The sequence below is a fragment of the Acanthaster planci genome, linkage group LG02, assembly GCF_054643075.1.
Source record: "Acanthaster planci isolate LZ-2023a linkage group LG02, COTS_SCS, whole genome shotgun sequence".
Classification (NCBI taxonomy): Eukaryota; Metazoa; Echinodermata; class Asteroidea; order Valvatida; family Acanthasteridae; genus Acanthaster; species Acanthaster planci.
Window position 1 is genome coordinate 21,449,318 of NC_141778.1, and position 20,007 is coordinate 21,469,324.

General features: G+C 41.0%; 1 long non-coding RNA gene across 2 annotated transcripts in view; it reads right to left on the reverse strand.

Annotated features, from left to right (window-relative positions):
* Nucleotides 1–17,863, reverse strand: part of LOC147800005 (uncharacterized) — a 423,432-nt gene extending 405,569 nt beyond the window's left edge. The window contains exons 1-2 of one of the 2 annotated variants that reach the window (XR_015424515.1): nucleotides 17,849–17,863; nucleotides 17,077–17,168 (exon numbers count right to left, since the gene is read on the reverse strand). This is a non-coding gene — a long non-coding RNA (uncharacterized LOC147800005). Of the gene's footprint in view, nucleotides 1–17,076; nucleotides 17,197–17,848 lie in introns of those variants that run through there. The other variant, XR_015424514.1, reaches the window with a different exon arrangement.
* Between the last annotated feature and the right edge of the window lie 2,144 nt (nucleotides 17,864–20,007).

The window sequence follows — 20,007 nt, forward strand, 5'->3', positions numbered from 1 at the left end:
CTATGGTCTAGAAAGTCAATTCCGACAGGTCCGCGGTCATGAAATTTTGTGCTTTTTGGGGGCAACGGTGACCGACACGGATTTGGCTGAAATTTTTACTGCAAAGAGTACTGGAGGTATCTATGATATCCTGAAAGTTTTAACTTCAGACACTTTGTCCTTGAAAAGTTAGGCCCATTTCTTACTTTCATCTAGAAAGTAAATTCCAACAGGTCCGGGGTCATGAAATTTTTTTATTTTTGGGGGCAAAGGTGACGGACACGGATTTGGCTGAAATTTTTACTGCAAAGAGTACTGGAGGTATCTATGAAATCCTGAAAGTTTCAACTTCAGAGACTTCCTCCTTGAAAAGTTAGGCCCATTTCTTACTTTCATCTAGAAAGTAAATTCCAACAGGTCCGGGGTCATGAAATTTTTTATTTTTTTGGGCAAAGGGGGCCGACACGGATTTGGCTGAAATTTTACTGCAAGTAAAAAGGTAAGGCCCATTTCTTACTATGATCTAGAAAGTCTATTCCGATAGGTCAGGGGTCATGGAATTTTTTTATTTTTGGGGGGAAAAGGCGACCGACACGGATTTGGCTGAAATCTCTACTGCAAAGAGTACTGGAGGTATCTATGATATCCTGAAAGTTTTAACTTCAGACACTTTCTCCTTGAAAAGTTAGGCCCATTTCTTACTTTCATCTAGAAAGTAAATTCCAACAGGTCCGGGGTCATGAAATTTTTTTATTTTTGGGGGCAAAGGTGACGGACACGGATTTGGCTGAAATTTTTACTGCAAAGAGTACTGGAGGTATCTATGAAATCATGAAAGTTTCAACTTCAGAGACTTCCTCCTTGAAAAGTTAGGCCCATTTCTTACTTTCATCTAGAAAGTAAATTCCAACAGGTCCGGGGTCATGAAATTTTTTTATTTTTGGGGGCAAAGGTGACCGACACGGATTTGGCTGAAATTTTTACTGCAAAGAGTACTGGAGGTATCTATGAAATCCTGAAAGTTTCAACTTCAGAGACTCCCTCCTTGAAAAGTTAGGCCCATTTCTTACTATGATCTAGAAAGTCTATTCCGACAGGTCCGGGGTCATGGAATTTTTTTATTTTTGGGGGAAAAGGCGACCGACACGGATTTGGCTGAAATCTCTACTGCAAAGAGTATTGGAAGTATCTAAAAAATCCTGAAAGTTTCAACTTCAGAGACTTCCTCCTTGAAAAGTTAGGCCCATTTCTTACTATGGTCTAGAAAGTCAATTCTGACAGGTCCACGGTCATGAAATTTTGTGATTTTAAGGGGCAAAGGTGACCGACATGGATTTGGCTGAAATTTTTACTGCAAAGAGTATTGGAGGTATCTATGAAATCATGAAAGTTTCAACTTCAGAGACTTCCTCCTTGAAAAGTTAGGCCCGTTTCTTACTATGGTCTAGAAAGTCAATTCCGACAGGTCCGCGGTCATGAAATTTTGTGCATTTGGGGGGCAAAGGTGACCGACAGATTTGGCTGAAATTTTTACTGCAAAGAGTACTGGAGGTATCTATGATATCCTGAAAGTTTTAACTTCAGAGACTTCCTCCTTGAAAAGTTAGGCCCATTTCTTACTTTCATCTAGAAAGTAAATTCCGACAGGTCCGGGGTCATGGAATTTTTTATTTTTTGGGGCAAAGGTGACCGACACGGATTTGGCTGAAATTTTTACTGCAAAGAGTACTGAAGGTATCTATGAAATCATGAAAGTTTCAACTTCAGAGACTTCCTCCTTGAAAAGTTAGGCCCATTTCTTACTATGGTCTAGAAAGTCAATTCCGACAGGTCCGGGGTTATGAAAATTTTTTATTTTGGGGGGCAAAGGTGACCGACACGGATTTGGCTGAAATTTTTACTGCAAAGAGTACTGGAGGTATCCATGAAATCCTGAAAGTTTTAACTTCAGACACTTTCTCCTTGAAAAGTTAGGCCCATTTCTTACTTTCATCTAGAAAGTAAATTCCGACAGGTCCGGGTTCATGGAATTTTTTTATTTTTTCGGGGGCAAAGGTGACCGACACGGATTTGGCTGAAATTTTTACTGCAAAGAGTACTGGAGGTATCTATGAAATCCTGAAAGTTTCAACTTCAGAGACTTCCTCCTTGAAAAGTTAGGCCCGTTTCTTACTATGGTCTAGAAAGTCAATTCCGACAGGTCCGGGGTCATGAAATTTTTTTATTTTTGGGGGCAAAGGTGACCGACACGGATTTGGCTGAAATTTTTACTGCAAAGAGTACTGGAGGTATCTATGAAATCCTGAAAGTTTCAACTTTAGAGACTTCCTCCTTGAAAAGTTAGGCCCATTTCTTACTTTCATCTAGAAAGTAAATTCCAACAGGTCCGGGGTCATGAAATTTTTTTTTTTGGGGGGCAAAGGTGACGGACACGGATTTGGCTGAAATTTTTACTGCAAAGAGTACTGGAGGTATCTATGAAATCATGAAAGTTTCAACTTCAGAGACTTCCTCCTTGAAAAGTTAGGCCCATTTCTTACTTTCATCTAGAAAGTAAATTCCAACAGGTCCGGGGTCATGAAATTTTTTATTTTTGGGGGCAAAGGTGACCGACACGGATTTGGCTGAAATTTTTACTGCAAAGAGTACTGGAGGTATCTATGAAATCCTGAAAGTTTCAACTTCAGAGACTCCCTCCTTGAAAAGTTAGGCCCATTTCTTACTATGATCTAGAAAGTCTATTCCGACAGGTCCGGGGTCATGGAATTTTTTTATTTTTGGGGGAAAAGGCGACCGACACGGATTTGGCTGAAATCTCTACTGCAAAGAGTACTGGAGGTATCTATGAAATCCTGAGATTTTCAACTTCAGAGATTTCCTCCTTGAAAAGTTAGGCCCATTTCTTACTATGGTCTAGAAAGTCAATTCCGACAGGTCCGCAGTCATGAAATTTTGTGCTTTTTGGGGGCAAAGGTGACCGACACGGATTTGGCTGAAATTTTTACTGCAAAGAGTACTGGAGGTATCTATGATATCCTGAAAGTTTTAACTTCAGAGACTTCCTCCTTGAAAAGTTGGGCCCATTTCTTACTATGGTCTAGAAAGTAAATTCCGACAGGTCCGGGGTCATGGAATTTTTTTATTTTTTGGGGCAAAGGTGACCGACACGGATTTGGCTGAAATTTTTACTGCAAAGAGTACTGGAGGTATCTATGAAATCATGAAAGTTTCAACTTCAGAGACTTCCTCCTTGAAAAGTTAGGCCCATTTCTCACTATGGTCTAGAAAGTCAATTCCGACAGGTCCGCGGTCATGAAATTTTGTGCTTTTTGGGGGCAAAGGTGACCGACACGGATTTGGCTGAAATTTTTACTGCAAAGAGTACTGGAGGTATCTATGATATCCTGAAAGTTTTAACTTCAGACACTTTCTCCTTGAAAAGTTAGGCCCATTTCTTACTTTCATCTAGAAAGTAAATTCCAACAGGTCCGGGGTAATGAAATTTTTTTATTTTTGGGGGCAAAGGTGACGGACACGGATTTGGCTGAAATTTTTACTGCAAAGAGTACTGGAGGTATCTATGAAATCATGAAAGTTTCAACTTCAGAGACTTCCTCCTTGAAAAGTTAGGCCCATTTCTTACTTTCATCTAGAAAGTAAATTCCAACAGGTCCGGGGTCATGAAATTTTTTATTTTTGGGGGCAAAGGTGACCGACACGGATTTGGCTGAAATTTTTACTGCAAGTAAAAAAGTTAGGCCCATTTCTTACTATGATCTAGAAAGTCTATTCCGACAGGTCCGGGGTCATGGAATTTTTTTATTTTGGGGGGAAAAGGCGACCGACACGGATTTGGCTGAAATCTTTACTGCAAAGAGTACTGGAGGTATCTATGATATCCTGAAAGTTTTAACTTCAGACACTTTCTCCTTGAAAAGTTAGGCCCATTTCTTACTTTCATCTAGAAAGTAAATTCGAACAGGTCCGGGGTCATGAAATTTTTTTATTTTTGGGGGCAAAGGTGACGGACACGGTTTTGGCTGAAATTTTTACTGCAAAGAGTACTGGAGGTATCTATGAAATCATGAAAGTTTCAACTTCAGAGACTTCCTCCTTGAAAAGTTAGGCCCATTTCTTACTATGGTCTAGAAAGTCTATTCCGACAGGTCCGGGGTCATGGAATTTTTTTATTTTTGGGGGAAAAGGCGACCGACACGGATTTGGCTGAAATCTCTACTGCAAAGAGTATTGGAAGTATCTAAAAAATCCTGAAAGTTTCAACTTCAGAGACTTCCTCCTTGAAAAGTTAGGCCCATTTCTTACTATGGTCTAGAAAGTCAATTCTGACAGGTCCACGGTCATGAAATTTTGTGATTTTAAGGGGCAAAGGTGACCGACATGGATTTGGCTGAAATTTTTACTGCAAAGAGTATTGGAGGTATCTATGAAATCATGAAAGTTTCAACTTCAGAGACTTCCTCCTTGAAAAGTTAGGCCCATTTCTTACTATGGTCTAGAAAGTCAATTCCGACAGGTCCGCGGTCATAAAATTTTGTGCATTTGGGGGGCAAAGGTGACCGACAGATTTGGCTGAAATTTTTACTGCAAAGAGTACTGGAGGTATCTATGATATCCTGAAAGTTTTAACTTCAGAGACTTCCTCCTTGAAAAGTTAGGCCCATTTCTTACTTTCATCTAGAAAGTCAATTCCGACAGGTCCGGGTTCATGGAATTTTTTTATTTTTTGGGGCAAAGGTGACCGACACGGATTTGGCTGAAATTTTTACTGCAAAGAGTACTGAAGGTATCTATGAAATCCTGAAAGTTTCAACTTCAGAGACTTCCTCCTTGAAAAGTTAGGCCCGTTTCTTACTATGGTCTAGAAAGTCAATTCAAACAGGTCCGGGGTCATGAAATTTTTTTATTTTGGGGGGCAAAGGTGACCGACACGGATTTGGCTGAAATTTTTACTGCAAAGAGTACTGGAGGTATCTATGAAATCCTGAAAGTTTCAACTTCAGAGACTTCCTCCTTGAAAAGTTAGGCCCATTTCTTACTATGGTCTAGAAAGTCAATTCCGACAGGTCCGGGGTTATGAAAATTTTTTATTTTTGGGGGCAAAGGTGACCGACACGGATTTGGCTGAAATTTTTACTGCAAAGAGTACTGGAGGTATCTATGATATCCTGAAAGTTTTAACTTCAGAGACTTCCTCCTTGAAAAGTTAGGCCCATTTCTTACTATGGTCTAGAAAGTAAATTCCGACAGGTCCGGGGTCATGGAATTTTTTTATTTTTGGGGGCAAAGGTGACCGACACGGATTTGGCTGAAATTTTTACTGCAAAGAGTACTGGAGGTATCTATGAAATCATGAAAGTTTCAACTTCAGAGACTTCCTCCTTGAAAAGTTAGGCCCATTTCTTACTATGGTCTAGAAAGTCAATTCCGACAGGTCCGCGGTCATGAAATTTTGTGCTTTTGGGGGGCAAAGGTGACCGTCACGGATTTGGCTGAAATTTTTACTGCAAAGAGTACTGGAGGTGTCTATGATATCCTGAAAGTTTCAATTTCAGAGACTTCCTCCTTGAAAAGTTAGGCCCATTTCTTACTTTCATCTAGAAAGTAAATTCCGACAGGTCCGGGGTCATGGAATTTTTTTAATTTTTGGGGGCAAAGGTGACCGACACGGATTTGGCTGAAATTTTTACTGCAAAGAGTACTGGAGGTATCTATGAAATCCTGAGAGTTTCAACTTCAGAGAATTCCTCCTCGAAAAGTTACACTTATTTCTTAGTATCGCCAAGAAAGTCAATTCCGACAGGTCCGCGGTCATGAAATTTTGTGATTTTAAGGGGCACAGGTGACCAACATGGATTTGGCTGGAATTTTTACTGCAAGGAGTATTGGAGGTATCTAAAAAATCCTGAAAGTTTCAACTTCAGAGACTTCTTCCTTGAAAAGTTAGGCCCATTTCTTACTATGGTCTAGAAAGTCAATTCCGACAGGTCCGGGGTCATGAAATTTTTTGATTTTTGGGGGCAAAGGTGACCGACACGGATTTGGCTGAAATTTTTACTGCAAAGAGTACTGGAGGTATCTATGATATCCTGAAAGTTTTAACTTCAGAGACTTCCTCCTTGAAAAGTTAGGCCCATTTCTTACTATGGTCTAGAAAGTAAATTCCGACAGGTCCGGGGTCATGGAATTTTTTTATTTTTTGGGGCAAAGGTGACCGACACGGATTTGGCTGAAATTTTTACTGCAAAGAGTACTGGAGGTATCTATGATATCCTGAAAGTTTTAACTTCAGACACTTTGTCCTTGAAAAGTTAGGCCCATTTCTTACTTTCATCTAGAAAGTAAATTCCAACAGGTCCGGGGTCATGAAATTTTTTTATTTTTGGGGGCAAAGGTGACGGACACGGATTTGGCTGAAATTTTTACTGCAAAGAGTACTGGAGGTATCTATGAAATCCTGAAAGTTTCAACTTCAGAGACTTCCTCCTTGAAAAGTTAGGCCCATTTCTTAATTTCATCTAGAAAGTAAATTCCAACAGGTCCGGGGTCATGAAATTTTTTATTTTTGGGGGCAAAGGTGACCGACACGGATTTGGCTGAAATTTTTACTGCAAGTAAAAAGGTAAGGCCCATTTCTTACTATGATCTAGAAAGTCTATTCCGACAGGTCCGGGGTCATGGAATTTTTTTATTTTTGGGGGAAAAGGCGACCGACACGGATTTGGCTGAAATCTTTACTGCAAAGAGTACTGGAGGTATCTATGATATCCTGAAAGTTTTAACTTCAGACACTTTCTCCTTGAAAAGTTAGGCCCATTTCTTACTTTCATCTAGAAAGTAAATTCGAACAGGTCCGGGGTCATGAAATTTTTTTATTTTTGGGGGCAAAGGTGACGGACACGGATTTGGCTGAAATTTTTACTGCAAAGAGTACTGGAGGTATCTATGAAATCATGAAAGTTTCAACTTCAGAGACTTCCTCCTTGAAAAGTTAGGCCCATTTCTTACTTTCATCTAGAAAGTAAATTCCAACAGGTCCGGGGTCATGAAATTTTTTTATTTTTGGGGGCAAAGGTGACCGACACGGATTTGGCTGAAATTTTTACTGCAAAGAGTACTGGAGGTATCTATGAAATCCTGAAAGTTTCAACTTCAGAGACTCCCTCCTTGAAAAGTTAGGCCCATTTCTTACTATGATCTAGAAAGTCTATTCCGACAGGTCCGGGGTCATGGAATTTTTTTATTTTTGGGGGAAAAGGCGACCGACACGGATTTGGCTGAAATTTTTACTGCAAAGAGTATTGGAAGTATCTAAAAAATCCTGAAAGTTTCAACTTCAGAGACTTCCTCCTTGAAAAGTTAGGCCCATTTCTTACTATGGTCTAGAAAGTCAATTCTGACAGGTCCACGGTCATGAAATTTTGTGATTTTAAGGGGCAAAGGTGACCGACATGGATTTGGCTGAAATTTTTACTGCAAAGAGTATTGGAGGTATCTAAAAAATCCTGAAAGTTTCAACTTCAGAGACTTCCTCCTTGAAAAGTTAGGCCCATTTCTTACTATGGTCTAGAAAGTCAATTCCGACAGGTCCGCGGTCATGAAATTTTGTGCATTTGGGGGGCAAAGGTGACCGACACGGATTTGGCTGAAATTTTTACTGCAAAGAGTACTGGAGGTATCTATGATATCCTGAAAGTTTTAACTTCAGAGACTTCCTCCTTGAAAAGTTAGGCCCATTTCTTACTTTCATCTAGAAAGTAAATTCCGACAGGTCCGGGGTCATGGAATTTTTTTATTTTTTGGGGCAAAGGTGACCGACACGGATTTGGCTGAAATTTTTACTGCAAAGAGTACTGAAGGTATCTATGAAATCCTGAAAGTTTCAACTTCAGAGACTTCCTCCTTGAAAAGTTAGGCCCGTTTCTTACTATGGTCTAGAAAGTCAATTCAAACAGGTCCGGGGTCATGAAATTTTTTTATTTTGGGGGGCAAAGGTGACCGACACGGATTTGGCTGAAATTTTTACTGCAAAGAGTACTGGAGGTATCCATGAAATCCTGAAAGTTTCAACTTCAGAGACTTCCTCCTTGAAAAGTTAGGCCCATTTCTTACTATGGTCTAGAAAGTCAATTCCGACAGGTCCGGGTTCATGGAATTTTTTTATTTTTTGGGGCAAAGGTGACCGACACGGATTTGGCTGAAATTTTTACTGCAAAGAGTACTGGAGGTATCTATGAAATCCTGAGATTTTCAACTTCAGAGATTTCCTCCTTGAAAAGTTAGGCCCATTTCTTACTATGGTCTAGAAAGTCAATTCCGACAGGTCCGCAGTCATGAAATTTTGTGCTTTTTGGGGGATTGTTGGGATTGCTCATTTTTGGGGGACTGTAGGTTGGGGGAACCTGTGCCTATAATAAAAGGGAGAACTACGTTTTAACATTTGAATTCACTTTGGGAGATGACTGACATTATGCTCAATAACTGTAGGGTTAATGTTGTCAAGTAAGGGTAGGGTTTTGAGTTTCGAGTGGAATTTTGAGGGGAAACTGTGAGTGTTTTAACACATGACACATGGTGGATTTAAATTTGCATAGTTAGTTTATCAGTAAGAAAGTTTTTCTGACAATTTACAATTTGAAATTTCCACCAAAAAATAGGGTCAGTGCAATGAAGAGAGTGTTGCCTTGGTTTTGGGGGGACGTTTGTTCTGAAATTGCTTTTACCATAACAATTTTCGTCAACGTTCGTGGTACAGACAAAAATACAGACCACATGACCGCAAATAACTTTATGTTCTTTTCGTAAAGTTGGGAATACCGTCGTTTAACTCCATTCTCTACTACACAGTTTTGTTTATACTCTAACGGTGGTTTATGTTGGTTTTTTTAATTTTTAATACTGATGTTGACCATGAGTGTGGCGTTTTGAACACTAACACTTTTTAAAACTTTGCACCCCCGCTGACAGGGCCTATGTTCGGCGTACCTGTTTTGGTGTTCAGCACCAAGGACTGCAAGCCAAGCTTCTTCTTTGCAATTTTTGAGATATTTTTGCTGACTTCTCTTGACGGAGAATAACATTCTTTGGTATTTTGAAGGGCTCTCGGAGTTTAACTTGCAATATCGACTGAAGACCTCCGTGGTAGAAGTTTTCCATGGTTCTTTACAGGCCTTTGAGTGCATTTTCTACCAAAAATCATATAGGTCCAGTGCTGCGAAGGGCCGGCGGCATCAACGCGCAGGCTCGCTGGTTGCCCAAGAAGCTCCATACTATTTATTATTCCGTATTGTGCAGGGAACCATGCGGCCCATAGACCGCCGACGAAACTCTGGGTAAATGCATGTGGCGCGCGTTTTTCGGGTGCTCACTCGCTTTGGTTGGTGCGTCTGCAGTACACGTTAGAAAAATCAACCAATCAATGGCCACATAGCAAAGTGCACAAAACAGTCAAGTCTGCTTCATCAGGGTCAAAGGTCACAAAGTAAGTACAAGAACACAGGCTATAGATTTCCAAAACGTCTCAGTCTCAGATAAGTCTCCGAAACCAATTCCTGATTGTGAGCCTGGAGTGTGTACATTAAATTGAAGTACTATGCTATGTTTGGCTCTTTTGCATTTTACGTGATGTTTTGTGGCACTATCAGACTTACTATTGCACCTACAACTTCAAAAAAAGGACGTTTAAAAAACACAGATGAAGCTTGCGGCGGAAGTCGAGTGGATATTTGGAAACTGCCGGTCCAGCCATTACTGCGGTGATACAACGTTCGTACCGTGCAGACGGGTGTTATGCGCGCCATTACATGCCTCTTTTGACCAAAAGGAAGTCGTGATCTGCTAGACACACGCGCGTCAAGCTCAGGAATTTGCATCGATGCATGACGTCTAATCAGGTTAGTGTTTGTGATAATTTTGAAATTGTTGCACAACGAAGTCCTGTGTTGTGTAATATGAAGTGGTGCTACTTTCCTAGAAATCATAAGTGTCATATATTTGCTGTGACAATCCTCAAAAGAGCTGAAGAGTTTATTTCTTTGTCCCACTTTGTAATATATTAGACTAGGTAAACCCAGGTTGGACGACGTCTACATTGCATTGCTACTAACGTCCGGGGTATAAAGTCCTCCTACAATGCGACATCTTTTTCAATGCAGTTTTTTTCTCACATTTTTACCTGCAGAAGACAGCTCAAAATGTCTTTCCCAAGTGCTTAGTATCCCGAATTCCATAAATGCTATGTTTTAATACTAAATACGCCCGCGGACAACGTGTTTTGCAGGAAATTTTACAAAACCCCACGCTTTCCGTGGCGATTCGTTCGGATCTACATGTGCGATCAGGCTTTTGCACGGCAGAGTACATGTACATACATGTTCGCCCTACACCAAAGACCGTATAGCGCCGCGTAGCGGTGCAAGATGGGGAAGTTCACCGTGAATACGCGTAAAACGTTGTAATCACATGGTCGCCATTCTGGTTGGACTACGTCTGCGCAATGCATGTTAATGCGCAGGCGCAGGCGCCCCGACAGGCAAGCACACACATCAACGTTCACACTCGAATGGCGCCCATGGTGATAACACCTTTATGGCCAAATTACCCATCTTGCGCCGCTACGCGGCGCTATATAATCTTTGCTAGCACTCGTACTATTACATGTGCGAAATGCAAAGTAACGAAGTGCCCTTACGCGTGCGCAGAAGAGCCATGGGCGTGAAGAAATTGCAGATAAGGCCGTGTCCGAACAGGCTTCCAAAGAAATATGGAATGGCTGCGTAGCTCCGTGATCAGAATATTGACAAGAATATAATATAAAATCAGTTCAGTTCAGATTCAGCAGAACTTAATCTGCTTGCCCTGAAGAAAGTACTCAGTTACCGAAAGCTCACCGCACGAACGTAGGTCTTTCACGCGTCGCGTGGAGTTTCGCAGAATTATCTGCAAAATGCGTTGTCCGCGGGCGTATTTGGTGATTTCATCACAACATTTACGGAATTCAGGATACAAGGCACTTGTGAACAACATTTGAACTGTCTTTGCCAGGCAAAAATGTGAGAAAAAACATCTTGAAAACAATTTCGCATAGGGGGGCTTACAGTGTGGTACGAGGACTTTTATACCCTGGACGTTTTCCATGACAAATCCAATTTACATTAATCGTTTTATATTTCAGTAGCTTTGATTTTGTGCCCTGCCTCAAAAAGGTAATGAAAAATGTGTTGCCAATTTTGAGCAATATCTAAACTAGATTCATATAAATTAGCAGACTGTCTAATCAATTGAACTTGAAAATGCGAATCCACCGGGTAAATATTTTTGTAAAAAAAGTTTGAATTTGGACCAAATTTGCGAGCCAAATCGTACAAAATCACTAGTCCATTTCAGAATATTTTCCTTTATGGAGACTAACAGGAAAGTTGATATCTTTTAAGAATCTCAAATAACAGTGCACTTCCGGTTTTAAATATGTCAAAGATCGGATGATTTACCCCTCGACATTAATGAAGACGTACATTAACTTTATAATGGTCAATTTTAGATAGCTTTGAGGATTAAAGGATCATTGCTTAATTTCTTGTTATTGGTGTTATTAAAACGTCATGAATAAATCGCCTTAAGTGTAAGAAGATTGGAAATGTATAAAATATAGGTCGATGAGCAAGTCGAGATTACTTATCTCTTACGATTACTTTTTCAGTTTTAAGACATCGTAACCTCTGGTCTAATAACATCCTCAGACATGCATTGGCTGTATAAAGGTCATCATGTATATCACTTTTTAAGAAACTTTGCAAAACACATTGATTGAACATGTATTTGGTATTTTTCAACATGCTGCTAGAGGGCGTTAACGTATTTCATGACATCCCCAATCTTTTTTTTTGTTTTTGTTTTGTTTTGTTTTTTGTTGTTTTTTTTGGGGGGGAACAAAACTATCCTACTGGAATCTACCACCGGAAAAGCTATGAGTTCTCATGCCATGAGTTCTCATTTTCTGCTAGAAAACCCAGGTCAGCAGCTCGAACTTGGGTTTTCTGGCAGGTCGAGGTAGGATTTCAAGAATCTCTTATCAGCTACAGTTGTTTCCCTAAGGGGATTTTGTAGCCCGTTGAGTGTGAAACCTCAGCCAGGGCAATTACTATCGCTTGACTGAGCGGCGTGTGGGATTTGCCTGTTGTTTCCTCAACACACGTCGAATATTTCATTAAGTTTATAAACTAATGTGACGTTTTATTTTGTAGTTACGAAACCACATTTTCCTGTTTTGATCACTGAAATTTGTGCACAAAATGCCCAAGAGCTACGGGGTCGTTTGGGTGGGCTGACTGCTGCCTTGCAAGTGTATGGATCATACACGGTGGAATAAAACACATTCCCCCATGCATAATACAATGAAATTCAAATGTAAGAAAGAAAGTGACGATTGTCCGTGTACACGTTCTGACGTTGACCATTATTAAATGCTCAATGAATCTAGTGGACAAAGGTCCTTGATCACATCGTGAAAAGCGAATTGCATTTTCTCGCGGACGTAAAATGGCACTGACCATGTACATCGTGAGCATCAATAAAGGCATCGCGGTATACCAAGCACGAAATGGGACAGAGGGGTACTCCCCCAAAAGTCCAATCCCTGTACACTCTCCAGCCTATTGTCACTTAACATCCCCCTTGTAACAATGACCAACACAAAGGCGGGGGGGTCTCCCTGTCCCATAGTTTGCTTCACAGATGTGTGTTAGGAGTTTGGCTCAATGTTTGTTTATGAAATATATATATGAAATTTACATACATTCGTCATGAGACAGGGCTATCTCTTGTTTTTCTTACTGTTTGATTTGATACAACTCATGGACGAGGGCTCATTTCGCTGATGTATTTTAATACATTGGTAATTTTTTTGTGTGACCTACATGGGGGAAAATGTTGGTTGATAGGACCGATCGAAATATTCACTAAACATCGCTGTCAGAACTTTGCACCCCTCATTCGGGGCCGACCAAAGTATGCACTGAACTTCGTTGTCATTCTGCCCCCCCCCCGTTGGGAGGGCGGATCACAGTATGCACTAAACTTCGCTGTCAGAATTCTGCCCCTCATTGGAAGTGAGTCAATTCAAATTTCCAACACTTCTTCAACAAACTGACCTTGGTAGGGGTTATTCCAGGAAGTCTGCAACTGCACAGTCGTGGCGACAACAGTTTGTGTCTTTTACAAACATAGGCCTTCCGTTGTGGGTTTTCAAACTTGAATGAATCTCGTTCCTCAATTTGTGGGACAGATAAAAACAGATAAACAACATTTTAGATAGATTATTTACTTATAGCGGTATCAAGTAATAACGTTATTACTTTATCAACATTTGAGCTGAATACATTTGCTGTTTAGTCGCCTCTTGACATCTGGTAAAGTCCACAAACAAAATCTTTTGTGTGAACACCAAAGTGCAACATCGAGTGCCCAATTTTCAGTCTGCAGCCTGTTAAAGCGAATCTGTAGGTTCAATGCGACAGAGGGAATACTTCATTCTTTAACCCTAACCCCCTGGGTGTATGTAAAATCATATTGAAATCGGAGGATTTGGGACTGTTAGGGTTAATACTTACTATTGATAATAGTACATGTGCCCCTTAATGCTACACATCTACCTCAATGACATGTAAGCTGGGACACAGTTGGGTGACATCGCAGCTGGCCATGTATATACGTATTTTTTCCCCTAGTTTCCTACTTCAAACCGCATGGAAGATTCCCCTATAAAATGATCCTTTAGAGCCGATATTATCAAATATTTTCAAGTCGAGATTCCCCAGCAATTTGCAAAACAAATATTTCGCCTCCATGTCGGACCAGTGTACTCGTGGTATTGTGCACTAGCTCCGGGTCCGATGCACACACGCCCTACTGTAATGCGCGCATATCTAAGTCCACGGATGAAATGAGATACGTCCACGTATTGGTTGCAGAATGGACCAGATTTTTAAAGAGAAAGTCGCCTCATGATATATTTTACCACTTTCAAATAATACAGCAGTTGCAGTTTCCACTTGATGATGATCGATATTAGTATTGTTTACAAGGACTGAGATACTAATTCTTGATTGCCTATAATTGGTCACCCAATGACGTCCTCATGACGTCAACCTCATGGGCACACAACGGGATCGTGGCTCATGTTCATATCAATTTCCAAGTTCATACTTAGAGAATTGTTGTCCAGATAAAAAGAGGAAGAGAAAAGTAAGGAGGAGCAAGCTGGGATCTCACAATTTCAAAAATTCACTCGATTATTTTTTTCCCTTCATTGCTACTCACTTTGCTGAGCTCGCTTAAATCTAGTAAAACCATAGTCAAAGTTTTCAAAAATTCGCCGCATAAAATTTGACGTATAGCTTAACCTACAATCCTGGACAAAATATTTGGAACACCTTGTGGGAAGCGCGTTGCAAAGATCCCCCTCTCCCCCATTCCCGCAATGGGCCCGCACTTTTGGGGCTTTTTGCACAAGAAGTATCCGGACCTGGAAACTACCTGTCCAAAGTTCGGGATTTATAGATATATTTCTATGATCCCTCCTGATTGTGGCATGTCTTATTGTAAAAACCCGAGTGATCCCAAATTACTTATGAGCTTGCGCGCAGAATTCCAACCATTTGGTGAAATGCGTCCTATTACGACTGTGCTTCTCCCACATTAATTTGAAATAGCGCCCTCAAGTTTTGTGGTACATATTACACAGGTGTCCAGTCTTGTGTGTGTGACATTCAGGAACTAATATTTAAAAAAATGCATGTTTTGTGAGATTATGATCACTTTGACATTTTCCTGTATGTCATTCGTGTTTGCCGAATTCACTTTTTTGGGGGGAGGGGTCTGGTTTTATGCCCTCACCCCCCAGGAGGCATTACTGAACTACCCATACATACCTGTTTGAAAAAAAAAACAGCTACATTTTGGAAGTATTAGGTAAGGGAGCTACTTAACTATGCCATTTTTGTAACTCCGAATTCCGATATTAAACTTATGGCCAATAAGGCACGGATTAATTAAAATGACAACATTAAGTTTCAGTCAGCCTGATCAAAATTAAGTCTAACGTGGGTTACCGTGTGTGTGGGGGGGAGGAACAGGATGGCCTATCCGCCTTTTCAGGCGACAATGGGGTAAAACCCAAAGCTAATATTGATTTGACATCCATTGCATTCTCCATGTCGTTTTCTGTTGTTGAAATTCCAGCAACTAGGGATTGTTCCTTTCGTTTTCATTTCATTATTTTCCTGCTTGTATTTTTCGGGCAGAACTGTCTGACTAGAGTAAGTGATCGATCAAACTAACATTCACATTCAAGAAAAGGAGCGGCAGTTGCAACGCATTTGTGGCAACTTTTGGGGTAACCCACGGAGATATGGGACGTATCTTTTGTGAGAATTTTTCTTTGAAAATATCAAATTACTCTGCAGTTAAAACCCAACGAAATTTGTTGTTATAACAAATGGAAATGTATTTCCATCAATAAAATAGGAAGGCAAGTGCCACCCAACTGTGCCACCCCTGGATCTCTTACTATTGAATCTCCGATAATAAACATACGCCTGACAGCTTCTATACTGAGATCACTGACAAGAAATGGACCCAAGACGGTTGGGATCGGTTTCACTGTCGAAAATTTCGGAAATGAATGAAAATAAATCAGCATCAATCCTGCAGCTCACTGCAGTCAAACCTAGAAAATTGCCTTGTGGCAAGGGACAGGAAAAAAAATGTGGTTAGGGAAAAATACAAAAGTTATGCGGTGTTGACCAAGCATTCAGGCGCACGGACTCCTGAAATTCGCTACAAATCTCAGTTACCGGCTTCCATATAGGACTCTTCTGGGATCTCGGGGTTCCCGGCCCAACGCACTTCCTCCCTGCCCATCCATTTAACCCCAAAAAGGGTTCGAGCGACCATGCAAGGGAGGAAACGAGACAAGCCCCTAAGCCCTGGCCGCCGAGTCGGCCATAAGTCTCGAACCTGTACTGAGGCGCTCACCTGGACTTCGCGGACAGTGCCAGCTGCAGAGCTTACCCGCTAGGCTAAGGTACTGCTGGTATTTGACGGGGGTAAATTGGAGTCTCTTATAGCTACTGACGGCAAGCGTCGGGAAAATAAAAAGTCAATTCTGGGATTCGAACCCACCGTCTAACGATCTGATAACCACGAGCTTAACCACTCGGCCATCTCAGAGATACTGCTGTGCGCTGTTCGTATTAAATAAGGAGATAACAAAGTCATTCAACTTACTGCACAGAATGTTGCTGTGTAAATACTGAGTGATTGAAACGTGATCCGCCCTGAGCCGAAGTGCACCCTCACCGGCGAAAGAAAGACAGGTGGCAATAAGTTTTCCAACTGGGTTCTAACACGCGTTCGGCGTGCACGTGAAATTAAAAATCGTTGCGCGTACTCAGCGTGCTCCGCGTCAACGCGCATAAACTTGCGAACCTATACGGTGCGTGAGTACTAAAGGACTGTCGATTTCATTTCAAAACCCGCCCTCTTTTATTCATGCTCGGAGCGGATATAATGGAGATCAAAGGGTTACATGCATTGATCGCCATTTGCATGGAGCCATGGAACCCGAAGTTAACGCACAACTTCTGCGATCGTCCAATGGGAGCCTGCAAGTCGTGGCGCGTCCGCCTTTGTGACGAAGTCACTTACGACTGGGATAGGGAGCGCGTACATCCCGCTCTTTAAAAATGCAGCACTCGCGCACTTGATAACAACCGCAACGGTACACCACCTCAACGGAAAAAAGGAGAGTTACTCATATCCTTTGTCATTTAATTTTTCATGGTTCACCGTTGCAATGTTTCATGTGAAACCCAATCAGAAAGTGAAAAGATTTCACTGAGATCTGTACTGCATAGAGTAATGGCAATGGCTATTATCCCAAACAACTTTCAGCTCCAAAGCTTTTCTATTTAGTGATGCATTTTTACATAGGCCAGGAAATAGTGGTTTTCTTATTGACTGGCTGAAGTTGGAAGCAGTTTGGTTACATTTATACTTGAATATCATGGTTTGCTGGCTTACCTGTGATAGAATGAGTTCCACTGCTTTGTCCAGCTGAAGTATGTTAGTTTACTGCAGTGGCATGATTTCTCAACTTGCAAGATGGCAATGACCTGAAGGGCAAGGTGTGTGTGTATGTACTGTCATGGAATCACAACAATGATGAGAATTATTGAAGGTTTCACTCTGGCAAGATGGTATCCATTCAGTTCTTCTACAATTATAAGTCAACCAGTCAAATTTCATCACTTGTAACTCTTGATTTATTCTGCCAAGGAGTGTCTGTTTACTGTAGGGAAGTCTCAGAACAAAGTATTTAGGTTGGTACCGTTTATTTGTCATCTTTTGTGTCCTTGCCACAAGTAAAAATAATACATTCTTTGAGACTTGTAGTGTTGATTTACACTCAGAAGGGTTTTCAAATACACAAAGCAATGGATAAATTTGTGTGATTATACTGCTATAGGACTGACTTCTAGCCTAACTGGGAATTTCAATAACATCTCTGCTGAATTGTTTTGACTGTTACCATCTAAGGATAACAAGAGATCTTCAAGAGGTCTTGTTTAATAACAGGTCTTTGGAAAATGTTAGGGGAAGAGGATGCTATATGTTGTATGGATTATCTTGACTCAGAGGGATAAAATTGAAGGGGACATGCATCCAGTATTTTGTAATTTTTGTATCCAAGAACCTCTTAAGATAAAAAGTAAAACATCATGGTGTGCCAAGCAATCGCTGCTAAACTTAAGCACTTATGGCAAAGAGTGTGCACAAGAAATTGTAAACTTACCTGTGGCTTTTGCTTTTATTTTGGCATTTTAAAATGTTGAGAGCTTGTATCCCAATGCTGAATGACCTGTGTGGGGCAAACCTATAAATATGACAAAATAATTTACGACCAAAACTTGTTTCTAAAATACAATTACAGAAAACACTCAGGGATTTTGTAATTAACATTTTTTCTATGCCAGCAGTTTTACAGGTTTTCTTTCAATATAGCAATTTGTAGAGAACTATGAGACCGTTTCACCCCACCAAGATCCTTCTAATTAGTTTGGGTTAAAAAGACCAGTGATATAAAGTTCTGAACATGCTGAATTTGTTTTTACAATGTCAAGTTTTCTTTGTACAGACACAAAAGCCCTTTTTTTCTAAAGTTACCGTCGTTTTCAGTGTTGGTGAGTGTGGCATTTTCAATCAACACTAACATCTTTTTAAAATGTCGCTCCCCCGTTCACAGTGCATCTGCTCGGCGTACCTGTTTCAGTGTTCAGCACGAAGGACTGCAAGCCAAGCTTCTTCTTTGCGAAAGATGTTTTTGCTGACTTCTCTCGACAGGGAATAGCGTTCTTCGGTATTTTGAAGGGCTCTCGGAGTTTAACTTCCAATATCGACCGAAGTCCTCCGTAGTAGAAGTTTTCCATAATTCTGTACAGGCCTATGAGCGCATTTCTAACAAAGTTTAGGCCTAGTGCTGCGAAGGGCCGGCGGCATCAACGCGCAGGCTCGCTCCATACTATTTATTATCCCGTATTGTGCAGGGAACCATGCGGGAAGTTGGCCCATAGGCCGCCTACGAAGCTCTGGGTATAAACAATGCAAGTGGCACGTGCTTTTCGTGTACTCCCGCTTTGGCTGCGTGCAGTAGACCGTATTTGCGGCGTCGCCAATTTCAGTCGTATTCCTGAGCGTACAGTATAACTTTGAAATCCTTGATGTGATGGAACCACGTGATTTTGGGGGTTGGAATGAAATCGTAGAATATAGTTGGGTTCTTTGAATTTAATGTTTTCAAATAAAGACGCTACGTTGGGGAATACGACTGAAATTGGGGACGCCGCGAATACGGTCCAAAATGGTTTTGTCTGAAGTTGGCCCTACACGTCAGAAAAATCAACCAATCAAGGCAGTATAGCAAAGTGCACAAAACAGTCGAGTCATGTCTGCTGAGTCAGGGTCAAACGTCATACCTTGAAGGCATAAGTATATAGCGCAGGCTGTAGATTTCCAATGCTCAACTTCGTCTCCGTCTCAGATAAGTCACCAACAGCTGATGCCTGCGACGGAGCCAAAGTCCAGTATTAAAAAAGCGGCTGATTCAGCCATTACTGCGGTGATACAACGTTCGTACCATGCAGACGGGTGTTATGCGCGCCATTACATGCCTCTTTTGACCAATAGGATGTCGTGATCTGCTAAACACACGCGCGTCAAGCTCAGGAATTTGCATCTGATGCATGATGTCTAATCAGGTTAGTGTTTGTGATAAGTCAGAAATTGTTGCACAACGAAGTCCCGTGTTGTATACTTTTATTTCCATGGACAGATACTATGAATGAATGTCACTTTTCTGGAAATCATTCAGGTACGTTCTAATAAGTCTCATATGTGTGGGCTGTTTAAGACCATCCCTAAAGGAACGGAAGGGTAGGCGCTATAGTTGTTTGTCCCACTTTGTAATATATTAGACTAGGTATACCTGGCCAGCATGCTTTGATGGAGTGGACCTTTTGCATTGGACTGTTAGTAACATTTCAAGGGAGATGGACACTATTCGTAGAGAATTTTAAATGCGATTGTCAGGCTTGTCGTGCAACCTTTGGCTACATTTAGCTTCAAGTTCTTACAAAGTTTCATTGGCCAGTCCTGAAGAGTTTTGAAGATTAACTAAAGACTGCGTGACTTCAGTATCAAACTGCAATCTTTGATTCATTCCACAGGGAATAAGTGTTATTCTACACACGTCTGGAACTGATCCATGTGGTTATCACTTTCATATACATATCCAACTTTTTTCTAAAAATGGACTTCAAAGCGAATGTCCAAACCGTTCAAAGGGAAACATTTAACAGGGACGGCGACATTCGGCGAAGTTGAAGTTGATTCCGACAGTCTGCGTTGAGTCATCAAAACAGGCCTATTATTTTATAAGAACACGCGTGCTCGCAT